Source organism: Meriones unguiculatus, chromosome X, assembly GCF_030254825.1.
Source record: "Meriones unguiculatus strain TT.TT164.6M chromosome X, Bangor_MerUng_6.1, whole genome shotgun sequence".
NCBI classification, from domain to species: domain Eukaryota; kingdom Metazoa; phylum Chordata; class Mammalia; order Rodentia; family Muridae; genus Meriones; species Meriones unguiculatus.
In genome coordinates, this window is record NC_083369.1 from 138,389,526 (window position 1) to 138,406,135 (window position 16,610).

Sequence of the window (16,610 nt, forward strand, 5' to 3'; positions counted from 1 at the left end):
ATCAGGCATGAAGAAAGATATGCATGAATCCCTTCATCCTTCCAAATGTGGAAAAATGAATAAGTATTGCTATTTTCCTCCTTCTTATTATCATGAAGTTTATCTTATCATAGTTAATTTATTTTTTTACCAAGATGGGGGTTATGTTCTACTATAGTACAACCTCCTCTATGGTACTTTAGTACAATACGAGGACTGGCTATTGATGATGGCTTTCTTAAGACAAGTTCCCTAAGAATGTGATTATAGATCAGATGCCACTATTGATTCAGAAAACCACAGAGGTAGCATTTCAGGACAGGGGAAGCAGAGTTAGGGGGAGGGGGTTCCTTTGTTTGGATAAAACTTATGTGGAAATCTGCCTTTAGTATTAGTTTGCCATATCTCATATGTATATATGGCTTAACTATTTCTTGGCCACTGTCAAATATGGAGACTTATGCTTTAGAACAAGAGCAAATCTAGTTTTTTGTTTGTTTGTTTTTTTTTGTTGTTGTTGTTGTTTTCTTTTTTTTATAAATGAACAGATTTATTTATTTCAGAGTTTTGAATCTTTTTTTTTTCAATGCAGTTTATTCAGGGACCTTGAACAATCATCTGACCCTGGGGAAAGCCAGCCCACACCTTAAATAGCCTCTGGGTAGCCAACCCCAGGGTGCCACGTGGGCAATGCAGATAGGTCCACATACATGAAAGCAAGCCAGATCCTCAGCCTTAGCCAAATGTGGAGTTGTTTGTGACAGAGAGCACTCACCATCTGGAAGGTGGAAGGCGGAAACCAGCTCCATCTTTAAGGCGAGGCATTACGCAGCTCTCTACAGTTCCCCCTTTTTGTTTTAGACGCATCAGGCAAGAGTAGAGGTCTGATCTCTGATATTAGAAATAAATTGGGACTTTGTACTGATGTTCATTTAGGTGTCATCCACCCAAAGAGCATCAGACCCCTCTGATACCTTTTTCTCAGAGGCGAGACCTGGGGCATCAACCCGCATGCAATCAGACATGCTCTTCTCTGGGTCCAAAGCGGCTGACCCTGAGTGCAGTGCTTAGCCTCGCATCCTGAGCATAACATTTTAGCTTTTTATGGTAGCCAACCATGCTTGGGGAGACTGTCCTGCTTCAATGGCTGTAAAGGCCTGAATGATCATGGCTGCATTACGCTGTTGTGAGACTCTAATCTTGCATATACACCACAGGCAAACCAAGGAGACCAACACCAGAAGGCCTGCTAACGCTCCCATGCCCGCCCATTCCTTCAGATGATTCATGGCTGCAGCAATCCATGGTGATAATCCTGTGGCTAGTCCTGCGTCCACTCTGGTAGAATTTACTGTGATAATGGTCACTCTCAGCTGCTCCATCGTAGTATCGAATTCTCCAGTCCAATTACCTAAAATATAGTTAGACAATTGTTTAGACAGATTTGCAGCACAGGAAAAATTCTCATGTTGTATGCTAGTGACACAAAGTCCAGCATACTTTTATTGACAGCCTGGTTGAGCCATTTGCCATAGGGTATCAATTTGCTCCTGCACGAGGTCAATCCTCTGATTGAACACCATCAAGCCTCCTTTTATTTGAGCATTAATTCCTTTTTGTACATCTAAGGCATGAGCTACATTGGCTAAAAGGTTTTCTAAATCAAAAGTGCCTGGCAACAGAAATCCTTCCCTTTACCGTTTCTTGTATCCTACCTAAATCTCTCATTGTGATATATTTTAGCTGTGAAAATCAGTTTTTTCTTTCTATAAAACAGCTTCATTGAGACATTATTGACACAATGTGATCTATATGCTGCAAAAGTTACCTGTTGGATGTAAATAATGCTACTTGTCAATTATATACAATTTTTCAACCTTCACTAAAACCAGTGTTTGGATATCCAAAGATCTCTGCCCCCTTTCAGTTAGTCCTTATTCCAACTATCAGTCCAAGGCAATCATAAATTTATTTATTACTTCTATCAATTTGCCTGTTCAACACATTTCATTTAAACGGAATCATACAATGTAGGTTTAAAGTTACAGTAATGATTTTGGGCAGGGCTACAATCATTGGAAGACTTGACTAGACAGAAGGATCTTCTTCCAGATCCTTGTCAGCTTAACTGACAATTCAGTGCCTGATGCCAGGGAACTTCAGTTCTTAACAACATAATTCTCTCTTAGGACCACTTGAGTGTACTTACAGCATGACAATAGCCAAGATCAAGTGACCCAAAAGAGACCAAGGTAAAAGCAACAATACTCCTTCTGTTAAAACCTTCAAGAAGTTGCCCACTGTTATTTCTAGCTTATACTGGTTGTAAAGGTTAGCCCTATTCAAGATGGGAGATGACTGTCCAAGGGTCTGAATACCAGGAGGCATGCATAACCAAGTCAGCTTGGAACATAGATACTGTATCTTTTGACTTTTATCCTTTAGTAGCTAAGGTACCCTGTGTGTCTTGAACAAACTTTTGGAGAGGCAAAAGAAAGTTTTAGGTGGAGGGGTTTATCCTTCCTTGAGGCGAGAAGCAACTAGTAAACCGGGAATTAACCACTGTAACTGCAGGTGAATCCTGAGGCAGCCTGTGGGCTTTGAGATGGAGCCTCTCCAGCATTTGCTATGTGCTACAAGACTGTCATTAATGAGACAATTTTCAGGTTCACAGATGATAATGAAAAGGAAAAATCTGTGACAATAGAATGCTTATAGGTGGAACAAAATGTAGGTTGCTGACCAAAGATTTATGATTTGGGAAAACACTCTGGTGACATCTGTACTAGGCTGAAGTTTGGAAGCCCCTCATCCCTGAAGGGGGAGAACCCAGAACACCAAAGCCAGCCTGCTCCTCATATGGCTAGTGTATAGAATCACAAACCAGTCCTGGGCAAAGGTCCAGCTACATTCCTGAAACATGGGAAGGGTGCTGGAATCAAAGGCAGGATTCAAAATTTAAAGCAGCAGTGTGGTAAGGTTCTCCTCCAGATTACCCCAAGGTTGAGGAAATGATGGCAGATCAATGGCTGGGAGCATTGCCTAGCACTGGATTTAAAGCAATGACATCAATGGACTCAGTCACTCATGCAACTTAATTCTGTTGGTGGATACAGCAGCAAAAACAAGAGAGGGGCAGGCTGGAGGAACAAAGTGACTAAGGAAGAAAGGAAACAGGTCTTTGCTGAGGAGCTGAAGCTGGAGAGATCGTACATCCTGCTGGAGCATGGAAATACTGATTTAACCTGTTGTTATAGAATAGTTATTTTAAAAACTCTTAAAAATATTCATATTTGGGTAGGAAATTTTATGTCCATCCTTCTTACAGGACCCTGGACTGTCTCAATCATAACATTTCTTTATAATTAGTTGCAAGTATCTAATGCCTGTCTTGTCTTCTTGTAATTTGTGGGAGAATAGGGACCACACCCATCTTTGCCTTACTCTGCCTGAAGTACTGGCACTTGTGGTGTGTCCCATACAGGTTTTTATTATTGAATGAACGGTGATCGAATTGAGAAAAATACATACAGTCACGATTTTAAAAGGTGTAGCAGGATCTATATGAATGGAAGGAAAGGGAGGAGGGAGCCATGAGGCTAAAATTCCAAGGGGATTCACTGGATGCATGTTTTAATTATTTGAGTGGTTTTGACATTCATTCGTGGACAGCTTCAAACACAGACACACACACATAGAGTGTATCAGTCCTGTTAGCCCACACTACCTCTTCTTATCCATTTCCTGCTCTTCTGGACGTCTTCTTCCTACAGATTTCCCAGGAGGCAGGTTTTTTGTTTTGTTTTGTTTTGTTTTGTTTTTCCCAGTGGACAGGTTATTTTATACAAATGAATGTCATTTGAAATTATACAATTTCTCTTTGTAAAGTGAGTTCCTCACACACACAGTTCTGTTTCACAGCAGCAGGCAACTGTGTGGACATGAGGGGCGGCTGGGCTCTGTTCTGGTTGGTCCACAGCCAGGTATTGTTCCAGTACCTGGAGCTTTAAGATTCTACCTAAGACTCCAGATCAACACCAATTTCTTCTAAGTACTTAGGAAACAGCAACAAACCCGTTAATTGTTTGAATGAACACAAGACTTTCCCGGTCAGTCTTCTTAAGCCCATCAACATCAGATGATCCCTTTGATTTAGAAGCTCTGAATCTTTTGTTTTGAGCAAAAGTTATAGCTTTCCCCCCAGCTCATTTAAAAAAAAATCTACTCAAAATAGTTGTCTTTTAAATATCAAATAAATATGATGTCAGCTTGAAGAGTCCTGGGGGCCCTGTTGCTGCACACCAATTTCCATTGTCATTTTTCTACCAACGCTGCCACTGCTGGCATTGGTGTCCTTACGATTCCTCTTGCTGATGCTGTCAACTCTTCAGTCTCAGCGTTCAGTTTACGTATCACCCATCCCATTGCTTCTCAGCCTTTGTTAACATTGGGAGATATGGTGCTTGCCATGAGTCCTTCAAGGTAGCTGCTGAGGCTGACTCCTTTTACAGTGATGATGGCTTCCTGCATCAGGACAGTTTTCCAGGAGGCAGGTTTTAAAGCCCAGGTCAATCAATGCTCTGTTCAAACTTACTCATCCATTGAGTACCAGTTGGCTCTGAGGCTTTTGCTCGTGAAAACATCAGGGTTGTGAGATGTTAAGTGAAGTCTCAGGGTGTGACACAAGAAGCATTGCGTTTTGGCTATGCACACATCTGCCCTGTTTGCCACTGATTCTGAAAGCCAGGAAGCTGTGTTATCAGTGGCACAGTGACCATTAATGCACATTTTCTGTACTATTTCCTTTTTAGGAAGAGAAAGCCAAGCATTTCTGCCATCAAACAAGGGCTATTTATGGTCCACTCACTCACATTTACTGAGAGTCGCTGGGGCTGCCACGTGATTCTAAGCATAAACCATAATCCATCTTACAGAGCCAAGAACATGGAGATCATGTATGGGAAAGCGGAGGGGAGGGGAGGACAGAGATAAAAGCTGCAGCCAAAGTTCTGCTGAAACTGTTAAATAGTAGCTAATTTGGAAGGGAAACGTCAGCATCTTCAGTAGTGGAGTTTGATTATCGTCCCTAACTTGTCCGAAAACGTCAATAAAAGTCACTATTTGTATCTTTCTTGCGGCTTTTAGAAACTGATTGAGGCTACTTCCTAAGGAAAGGGACATTGCATCAGAGTGCCTGGCTGCTCTTTCTTGTTCTGCCAGAAGGCTGTTGTTGAACACTTCCTTTGCTTTTTGTTGTCATTAGGACCTTTTTTTCTCATCTGAGATGGGATCACTGTGATGCTTATAAGGTGAATGGCCCACACACTTATAATATTTATTGTTTATGTTCTCTTGTCTCAGACCTTTCCAAGCATAACCCCAAAGCATATCCTTTAAAAAAGTCTCTAAGAAAGTAGCAAACGTCACAGAAGACCCTGAGATTTATATAGCACCCATTAGAACAAGTGTCATAGAGCAAACTGAGGCAATAAATGAGTAGCAGCATTAGAGTTGAAAGGTAGAGGATGAGTGCATAGGCTGGCGAAAGGTGGAGTGGTACAAAGATTTAGCGAAGACCAGGGGATAGAAAACTAGGGCACAAGGCCTAAACCAACTTTGTGTGATTTTGTATAAATTTAGTTGGTACATAGCTATTAATATTTATTCGTTTATGTATTTTGTTTGTTTTGAGATGCGGTCTCACTCTGTATCTTAGGCTGTCCTGGAACATAGTATATAGTCCAGGATTGGCTTTGAACTCACGGTGATCCTTCTGTATCAGCCAGCCAAATGCTGATAATGGGAATGGACCACCAAGCCTGACTTCCATTTATGTACTTTCTTTGATGGCTTTTATGATACAACAGTATAGTGTCCTAGATTTTATGTCCCTGTGCTGGTTAGTTTTATTGGCAACTGGATATAAGCTAAGGTCATCTGGGAAGGGGGCACTGCAATTGAGACAATGTTTCCATTCGACTGGTCTGCAGGCCAGTCTGTGAAATATTTTCTGGATTAATGATTGATATGGAGGGCCCAGCCCACTGGTGGTGGTGCCATCCCAGGATTCTGGTTGTATAAGACAACAGACTGTGCAAGCCATGAGGAGTGGGCAAGGAGACAGCATCCCTTCCTAGTCCCCTACCTTCAGGTTGCTGCCCTCCTGGAGTTCCTGCCCTGAAATCCCTTCATGATAGTCTATAAGCCATAAGATGAAATAAATCCTTTTCTCCCCCAAGTTGCTTTTGGTCATGGCATCTTCATTAAAGCATAGAAAGTAAACTAAAACAGTCCCCAAACACTAAAATATTTACGAATACTTAAAAGATTTGCCAAAGGCTCTTTGACCTCCCCACCCCCCAAGTGAGGAGCAGTCCTGCTAGGCCACAGAGGAGGACTTCACAGCCAGTCCTGAAGATACCTGATAAAACAGGGCCAGATGAAAGGGGAGGAGGTCCTCCCCAATCAGTGGACTTAGAAAGGGGCAGGGAGGAGATGAGGGAGGGAGGGTGGGAGTGGGAGGGAATGAGGGAGCGGGATACAGCTGGGATACAGAGTTAATAAAATGTAACTAATAATAAAAAGAAAAAGAAAAGGAAAAAAAGATTTGTCAAATCCTACCATAGTACATAATAGAAGTGGGGATGAGTTTTCGTTACTGCAACCAGTTTTCAGAGAGTGTGAATTTGAACAGAAGGTATGGGCCATTTGGTAGGAGATGGGGAGCAAGCTTGTGTGGAAAGAAAACAGCTTTTCTCACCTTGCAGCACATTCAGTTTAAAATCCAGAGACTGAGACTCTTACAGGATGAAAGCTGCTTGAATAGATTGGATATCTCTGTCCTTCTATCTGAAAATGTATCCACTTATTCACAATTGGACTCACTCACTTATTTTCTCACCCAAGTGCTAAGCAGGCTCACTCCTCTTTAACTTCCCAGATTGGACAAGATTGGGTGGTATGTTCAGGGAGGTACAGCCATGTACTCACAGATTCTTAAAATCCCTTGTTAATACCCAAAACATAACCTTTGTAAGAAATGTATTTTTTAAAATATAGACAAATTTTCCTAAAAAGAAGAAAACCACCCACAGCTGTATAAAGCTAGTGTGGAGTATCTGTGTTGTTGTTTTTATTTTCTTCCTGCACAAGAAAGGATATTTAAAAAAAAATATAGTCACTTTCTATCACAATCATAGCCCCCTCCCTCCTCTCCTCCTGGCCTCTCCTTCCACACTCTTCCCCCCATCCCCTCCATCAGAAAAGGGGAATCCCCACCCGAACCCACCCCAGCACATCAAGTCTCATCAGGACTGAGCTTATCCTCATTCACTGAGGCCAGACAAGGCAGCCCTGCCAGGGGGAAGTGACTGAAAGCAGGCAAAAGAGTCCATGTCAGAGACAAAACCTGCCCAACTCACTAGAGGACCCACAGGAAGATAAAACTGCCCCATTGGCTACATATATGTAGGGGGCCCAGGTACAGCCCATGGAAAATGAGTTTTTTGCTGAGGGCCTCTCACATGGCTGACACTGAGGACACAAAATAGTAGAAGCCTGGGCTCTACCTCAAACATGGAGAGCAGTGACTAAACCATTACTGTTTGGGGGTGTGAAGTGCGATGATATTGTCTGAAGAGACAGAGGGAAAGCATGCAAGAGGAAAGGTCACCTTTTCCCTGCCTTCTTATATTCAAAGTAAGCAATAGTGGGTACCTGAGGGTCAGCCAAGTGAGAAGTGACATTATAGACACAGGGGAAAATACTAATGTTTTCCAGGTTCTAGTGAGCTGCTTGGTGGTTTCAGTGACACCTTCTCTTGTAATCATTAAAACAACTCTAGGAGGTAGGGAAGGAGGGGTAGTTGGGGTCAAAGTCTGTGGGCACAAACAACCCTAGTTTGACTTTATACGAAATTTGAAACTGATCTAGACCCTCTCCTTCTTGGTTATAAGATTCTTGTTCTCTCTTTCTCTCAGAGGATGTGGACCAATCCTGGTGCACTATTTACCTCCTAATCAGACATCGATCTCCCAATATGAAGGTTGCCAATCATTCACGGAGTCAGTTACCACTTTGCCAGTGGGGTTGGGTTATGGATATAGAGTGACAAAAAAGTAGCAACGCAACATTTCTCCACAGCTGCCATTTTTAACTTCTAGATGAGGGTAGTAGATAGAGGTCTTATTCAATGACTAGTGAGTGCTATAGGCTTGCCAGGGAAGGTAACTCACAGTGACCTGAAGCGACTGGGAGATGCTTTCTGGATCAGTGACATCTACAGCATCGCTTGCCACGGCTGGGTGTACAGCAAGCATGAACACCAAGAAAGGTTTTAAAGTTCTGCTGTAAAAACAAACAAAGGAACAAACAACCCTCCCCTCCCCCCACCCCCAAGGTGCTTTCACTGCTCAATTCCACTGGGAGGGAGGAGTGTGAAAAACTTGAAGGGCGGGGGGGGGGGGTGCACCTTACCCTCTCTTTCTCCAGAACATATACAAAGCCACCCACAGAGTTAGTGAGCTGGACTGTGAAATACGGCATGGCCATCAATGAAATCACAAAGAATCGCTTCCAAGGGCTTCACCTTGAAACCTTAACTCCTACGCAGTGAACATGCTGTTTATTACCGCTGCTGCTGGAAAAGGGAGCTGCAAGTGCAATGCAGAGCGGACATCATCTAAGGAGTAAAAAATGATAAGATTTATGACGGGAATAAAACCCTGGGCAAATTGCCTCTTGTTAAGTGTGGGTGTTTGGGTCCATTGTTAGGAAAGTTCACTCCGGGAAAGCAAATGGTCTTTCTGAAAAATTCCTTTCACTGCTTTGTACCTTTATTTCTTGTCTTTGTAGAATAACATGTTAAGCGGATCTGTTGAGAAAAGATCAGGGAAATGAATGACATTTCATTCTCCCCTGGGATCCTTGGTTTAACTGTCCTTTTGCTCAGTTACATAGGAGTTTTTCACTTGGGTGATTTCCAAGGTGGTGTTGATACTTGTGACTCCATCACAGCTGCTCTGTAACCCTCACTTTCTTCTCATCACCATCGAACAGTATTTGTTAGGGGCTTCTTATGGGTGTGGTTCCTTAAGCTGGGGGGGTGATGAAAGAACTGCTTTATCCCCTTGGAGAGGGCTACCTCAGCTTGACCTCTGGCTTTTTATACAGCTGTTTATGGGCAAGTAGCCAAAGTAGTTATCACACCAAAAACTCACCTCTTATTCTCTGCTTATTTGGGTGAGAGTTTAGGATTTTTATGTAACCAGAAACTTTAAGATTCTCTGCTGGCCTCTTGTTACCTTCCCCTTCCCCTGACAAGCAAATAACAACAAAGAATTAGACCAGCATTGTCGTATAAAACTATCTGTGACAATAGAAGGGCTATACATCTTCACTCTCCAACATTGCCAGTAGCCACAGAGGCCTATCGAGCACTGAAATGTTGTCTAGTTGGAACTGAGATACCTACAAGTAGAAAATATTCACCAAATTTCAAAGCTATAGTAATCCCCAGTGTAATTGTATACCTCAGCAACAGCCTTTAGGTCGATTGTCTATTAAATGTATAACCATTTAGACATAGTGACTTGTTAATTGTACCTTTCGAATTAATGCCACTTGCTTTATTTTAATTTTTGTATATGCCACTAGCAAAATTACAATAACACATGTACTATGCCTTATATTTTCATTTGACAGTACTGTTTTAAGCTTGATTTTTCCCACCTGGGAGATGAGGCTAAAAGATTGGTAAGATTTACTTATCTAAGAATTGCTACAATTTCTCCCGATTGTGACTTCACTATTCCACAGGGTGGACTCTCATTAGGGCTAATGCCACAGCTGATGTCAGTCCTCCCATTTTCCCTTAGAAGTCACCATTCTCCTTACACTCTGAAGACGTTTTCCTTTAAGAACCTACAGCACTTCCCTTTCCAGCCGTCAGTATTTAGGAGGGTATACCAGCAATACCCCCAGGAACAGCACTCCTCTCTGATGGGGAGGAGTCAGAGTACAAATCTCTCTATTCCTTTACTCGTGTTCTATAGAGTTCCTCAGAATTCCCAAGTAGGTTTGAACTTTAGCTACCTACTGTCGTCAAATGACAGTACCTTTGTTGACTTTCTTCTCTATGGTAGCTCATTTCTCTATTCCCTCACAAGTGCTTCCTTGGATCATCACCTGAAGAGGCAACCACACTCTTTTCTTCCTCTCAGTGTCTGCATCTAGATGAAGGTGGCCTCGGAGATTTACGAGTGTAAGCTGACGAAGTTTCAGGGAACTGTCCTAGGAATGTTTGAATGGCTCCTGTTCTCACCTGTATCACTGCTATATTAACCAGCATGTAGTTGCTTAAAAGTATTTTTTGCACTTGTATTGTCTCATGTAAATGTGCATTTAACCATTTGACACTCTCTCCTTGCCCTCCCAAACACACTGTGTCATATGAATTGACACTTTCAGCTACATTTTGGTGTGCATTAATGCTTCTATTTTAATACTAGTGTCCAATTCCAGTTTCCACCAGGCTGAAATTCTGGTTTCATTTTCTGCTAATTATAAAAAGATGCCCTAAGACATTTTAGGCCTAATGAGTCCTGGGTAGGTGAAAATTATTTGCTGTTGTTGAAGACACTCTGGGAGGGAACTTTCTGGAGTCTGACAGGATGTTGTTCCAGATGTCAGAAACCTAGCGCCAAAAATTTAAAATAAACTTGTTACTAAATTGATTATGGTCTGGAATTTAACATAAAAAGAAAAGTTTCAAGCAGAAGAAAATGTGTGAAATTTTTGGAAATGGCCCAAAAATTTAGCAAATATATGGTTTAGCAATGCTGTGTAAGGTAGAAGATGGATGACCGTAATTGGCGAAATTATTTTTCTAGTGTTATATGAGGGATGAGAATTATAGAGAGATACGAAGGTTCTAAAGAATTCCCTCATTTACTCTCTATACTCTAATTATGAGTGAGAAAAATTGAAACCCATAAGGGTGAAATGAGGAGTCCACAAACACTGATGACAAGCTTAATGTAAAACTAAGTACTCCTCCTCTTTTTTTTTTTTTTTTTTTTTTATAAACCTGAAGCCTCATCCCTAATATTTTTGTTCATAAGAGTCAATGTAACAACCGTCACTTCCAGGCTTATCACCAAGGACAGTCAAGATAAACAATGAAACGGTGTGTAGATGGCCTCAGAGATGGTTCTTGACTGTGCTAGATGATGGGAATCCACATTTGGTAGTTACTTCAGGGTTGGGGATCTTACTCATGGCTGAGGTCAAGTGCTGGCCTGCAATATACACCACATTCAAAATTAAGCCAATGTAGTAAAACAACATGAGAAACAGAAGACTACTTTTGGACTTTGTGCTGGGCCAGAGATTAAAAACCCCTTGTGGCCTTGGGCTCTGTCCTGAAGCTGTTTCTGACTCAAATAGAAAAGACAGTAGACTGATTAAAGGATATAAAAATAATTATCAACTTTCACCAAATACTAATACTAGCATTCTGTTCTGAGAATCCCTGGGAATTTCTAATCATTCCATTAATGTGAATCATATCTCATGATAACCTCACATGTTCTTCATATTTTTGTTTATTTATTTATTCATACACTTAACCAACACATTTGCTGAATGTCTACCATGAGTCATTAGATACAGAAGGGCTGCTAAGTGGAATACATATTAAGATAAAAGCTGCTTCAAACTCTCCAGTGGATTTTTTCCCCAGTCATAATAGAAGTCAAGTCCTTATAACCATTAGAAAAAAAAAAAACAAACTGTCATGATGGCAAAATTCTTTACTTCTAGTAGAAGGCTGCTACAACAAATAACTAGCTTCATTCAGCTCATTTAAACTAGTTAGTTTACTAATATGTTAATTCATTCAACAAACATTTAGTAATTATTCTTTTTCCATCAGGAGCTGTGCGTCCCACTGTAGTATTGGTGGAAAAGTGTTGACTAATTGTCATGAACAATATCATCGATAAAGAGGTACTCCAGCATTAAATAGGTTGACATATATTTTAATAAAAACACATTGAGATAAGTCCTCTGAAGAAAAAAAATGCATAGGGAAATGAAGAATAGGAAAATCTAATGTATATTAAGGGTAAGAAGTGCGAGAAGGCATCTACACAGAAACATCTACACAGAACATTACATTGAGGTCTTAAGGGGGGGGATAGTTAACCAGAGGAGGAGGTGAGGGAGGAGTTTTCAGGCAAATGTAACAGACCTATAGCAAGGTTCTAAAGCTGGGAAATTATCCTTGAGGTTTGCACATAGCTTAAATCAGGCATACAGTTAAGCTACTTCTGCAATCAGCCAAAATAGTCATATGGAAAGGAAGCTTAAAATATAAGGAAGGTCTCTCAAGGTATAGATAACATACAAGAATTCTGGGAGAAGTTCTATAGAATAAGTACATGAGGCTATTTTCCCTAGAGACAGACCCTGCCCCCAACACATCCTCCTCACCACCACCAACACCACCATCACCATTACCATCCACTATCCACCCATCCCCATCTCCTTCAGAAAAGGGTTGCAATGGTTTCCAATCACAGTGTCTTGGTGCTTTAACATCCCTTGATGGCTCCCTTAATCTGTTCACAAAGTTTCTTTAACTAGAGCCTCTTCATTTGAACCTTCTGGGCTAACTTCTATTTTCTGTTGGGATATTGGCAACCGCGAAGAACAACTTCGCAGAGTGTTCATGATGGTCCAAGTGTTATGCCAATCCCTTTAAAAGCATTGACTTAGTTAAAGGATATTTTTTGAGGAGGGTACAAAATTACAGCTCTCATACAGATGTCAAAGTAAACATATACATGTTGACAGATTCCTTCTTGGACCAAGCTTTCAACAGTTTCTTTAGCCCTATTTTTGACTAAGCTTTGTTTTCAGCCCACTGAACTAAACTACAGCAAGAATCAGGTGAAATCGGTTTAGCAAAGGCTTCATTGTCCCTCACACCTGATAACTGTCCATAGGTAATTGCATGCCTCATTCTCTACCACTGATAGCTTACTATTCTGGCCTATGTTTGCCAAAATCCTGTTAACCCTCAAAGTCTATGAGCGTTTTTCTAATCACTGTGCTAATTGGCCATAAGCTGTCCTTATTGTATTTAGAATTGACCCTGATCTCCCTTCCCCACTTCTCACAATACAGTTGGAGGGGGGTGTCTTCTTTCTGTTTCAATAATTGTCATAATTATTTTTCTTGTGCAATTATGTTGTCTGTGGTTTGGACATGATTATATTCATCATCAGACACCTAGATGTTATATCAGGACCCGAGTGAACACCTTAAGCCCTTTTCTTCCCTCCTGATTGATTAGGACCCATTGGGAAATCTGACTCTTTGGCCAGTTCTCTGATTCTTAAGATTCTAACTATAATGCCAAAGCTACCTCAGATTTCTTTATTTGAAAGGTACCTCTTAGCTGGAAGCTTTCCCTGACTTTTTGTTTCTAGTAGAGATTCATTCTCGGACTCATGGACTGCAAGTTTCTCTTTCCATTTCTTTGTTTCAAGTAGGGATCTGTTTCCAAATTCTTGGTCTGGAAATTTTTGTCCTGTGCATGCGCATGCACATGCGTGAGCGTGTGTGTGTGTGTGTGTATGTCCTCTTGATGTCTTTGTTGAATCCTGCGTCTTCCACAGAAATTTCTCAATGGATTGAAATCCCTCTTACAGATTATTGCTGACTATATACTCCACATCTCTGGGACTAACTCTGAACCCTTGTTAACATATTAGTAAAGAAAATTTGGTGCTATTGGGTTTCCTCAAACTAGTTTTTAAAAGATCTCTCCTGTTCTAGAACCTCCATTTCTCTTTCTTCCTTTTAATACCTTTAATTCAGTTTCCTTAAGTCTTTTTATATGACTCTCTTCCAACCCTTATCTCTTCTATGCCTCTATTCAGCTCTTTTCAGACATTTCCTTTCCCATTCCAGCCCTCAACTTCTTGTTATTGAGCTTAAGGCCTTTGCCCCATAAGGAAATTATTCCTCTCAAAGGACTCACAGCAGCCTCCCATGGTAACTATTTGAGGCTAAAAGGGGAAATGAGCTAATTGGAGACAGACTGGATCCTTTATCCACCCAATGTATACTGAAACGGCTAGATACCTGTTTGTATTTACAAGAGATCCCTCAAAATTTAGTTCACAACTGCAACAATATTACATATCAGGACAAAAGAAAATCTGAAAAATCTCTTTGTGCAAATATTGGCTAAAAGCATTAGCCTTCATACTCAGCAGATAATCTTAACACTTTCCATCTGCCACAAACAAAATTCAGATAAGAGTATAAAGTCGAACAAAGACAAGAAGCCAACTCTTTTATGCAAACCAGTGAGTTCTGAGTTTGTGTATTTACTTGACATGTGATAAAAATTTGAGAGCAGAAGGTATATGTTTCCTATAAGGAAGCTATACATTGTTTTTGTTTGTCTGTTCATAGGTATATGCAAATGATTGTGTAGTAGTTGTATTTTAATTAAATTTTTATTCTTTTATATATATATAGCTTTTATTTTGTAAGGTCCTTTTTTTAACTTTTTTTTTATTTTTTATCAATTACACTTTATTCATTCTGCATCCCCCCATAAGCCCCTCCCTCCTCCCCTCCCGATCCCACCCTCCCTCCCCTTTTGGCATGCATGCCCCTCCCCAAGTCCACTGATAGGGGAGGTTCTCTTCTCCTTTCTGATCTTAGTCTATCAGTTCTCATCAAAAGTGGCTGCATTGTCCTCTTCTGTGGCCTGGTAAGGCTGCTCCCCCCTCAGGGGGAGGTGATCAAAGAGCAGGCCAATCAGATTATGTCAGAGGCAGTCCATCTTCCCATTACTAGGAAACCCACTTGGACACTGAACTGCCATGGGCTACATCTGTGAAGGGGTTCTAGGTTATGTCCATGAATAGTCCTTGGTTAGAGTACGAGTCTCTGGGAAGTTCCCTGTGTTCAAATTTTCTTGTTCTGTTGCTCTTCTTGTGGAGTTCCTGTCCTCTCCAGCTCTTACTATTTCCCACTTCTTACACAAAATTCCATTCACTCTGCCCAACAGTTGGCCATCAGGCTCAGCATCTGCTTCGATAGTCTGCAGGGCAGAAGCTTTCAGAGGCCCTCTGTGGTAGGTTCCTAGTTTGTTTCCTGTTTTCTTCTTCTGGCTTTCAGAGGCCCTCTGTAGCAGTTTCCTAGGTTGTTTCCTGTTTTCTTCTGCTGCTGTTGTCCACCCTCTTTGCCTTTCAGGATGGGGATTGAAAATTTTAGTTAGGGTCCTCTCTCTTGCTTAGTTTCTTTAGATGCACAGATTTTAGTGGGTTTGTCCTATGTTGTATGTCTATATGAGTGAGTATATACCGTGTGTGTCTTTTTGCTTCTGGGACAACTCACTCAGGATGATCCTTTCCAGGTCGCACCATTTACCTGCAAATTTCATGATTTCCTTATTTTTCATTGCTGAGTAATACTCCATTGTATAGATGTACCACAATTTCTGCATCCATTCTTCAGTTGAGGGGCATCTGGGCTGTTTCCAGCTTCTGGCTATTACAAATAAAGCTGCTAAAAACATGGTTGAGCAAATGTCCTTTTTGTGTACTTGAGCCTCTTTTGGATATATGCCCAGGAGTGGTATGGCTGGATCTTGAGGAAGTGCTAATCCTAGTTGTCTAATAAAGCGCCAGATTGATTTCCAGAGTGGTTGTACAAGTTTACATTCCCACCAGCAGTGGAGAAGGGTTCCCCTTTCTCCACAACCTCTCCAGCATGTGTTGTCACTTGAGTTTTTGATCTTGGCCATTCTCATGGGTGTAAGGTGAAATCTCAGGGTCGTTTTGATTTGCATTTCCCTAATGGCTAATGAGGTTGAGCATTTCTTTAAGTGCTTCTCTGCCATTCAATATTCCTCTATTGAGAATTCTCTGTTTAGCTCTGTTCCCCATTTTTTAAGTGGATTACTTGGTTTGCTGCTTTTCAGCTTGTTTAGTTCTTTATATATACTGGATATGAGTCCTCTGCAGATACAAGAAGATTAAAATAATCCCTTGTATCCTGTCTGATCACCATGGAATAAAGCTGGACCTTAATAACAATAGAAATAGTAAAAAGCCTACACATACATGGAAACTGAACAACTTAGTACTAAATGACAGCTGGGTCGGGGAAGAAATAAAGAAAGAAATTAAAGTCTTCCTAGAACTCAATGAAAATGAAGACACAACATACCCAAACTTGTGGGACACAATGAAGGCAGTGCTAAGAGGAAAGTTCATAGCACTAAGTGCCTTCAAGAAGAAATTCGAGACAGCGCATTCAAGCAACTTAATGGCTCACTTAAAAACCCTAGAAAAAGAAGAAGCAGACACACCAAAAAGGAGTAGACAGCTGGAAATAATCAAACTCAGGGCTGAAATCAATCAATTAGAAACAAATAAAACAATTCAAAGAATCAATGAAACCAAGACCTGGTTCTTTGAGAAGATCAACAAGATAGACAAACCCTTAGCAAAGCTAACTAAAAGGCAGAGAGACACCATCCAAATAAACAAAATCAGAAATGAAAAGGGGGACATAACTACAGACACTGAGGAAATCCAAACAAT

At 41.0% G+C, this 16,610-nt stretch overlaps 1 long non-coding RNA gene across 1 annotated transcript in view; it reads right to left on the reverse strand.

The window, feature by feature from the left end:
- Positions 1 to 569: 569 nt before the first annotated feature.
- The window catches only part of LOC132650099 (uncharacterized), a 79,127-nt gene continuing 63,086 nt past the window's right edge, over positions 570 to 16,610 (reverse strand). The window contains exon 4 of the long non-coding RNA XR_009588467.1: positions 570 to 1,390. This is a non-coding gene — a long non-coding RNA (uncharacterized LOC132650099). The remainder of the gene's footprint in view (positions 1,391 to 16,610) is intronic.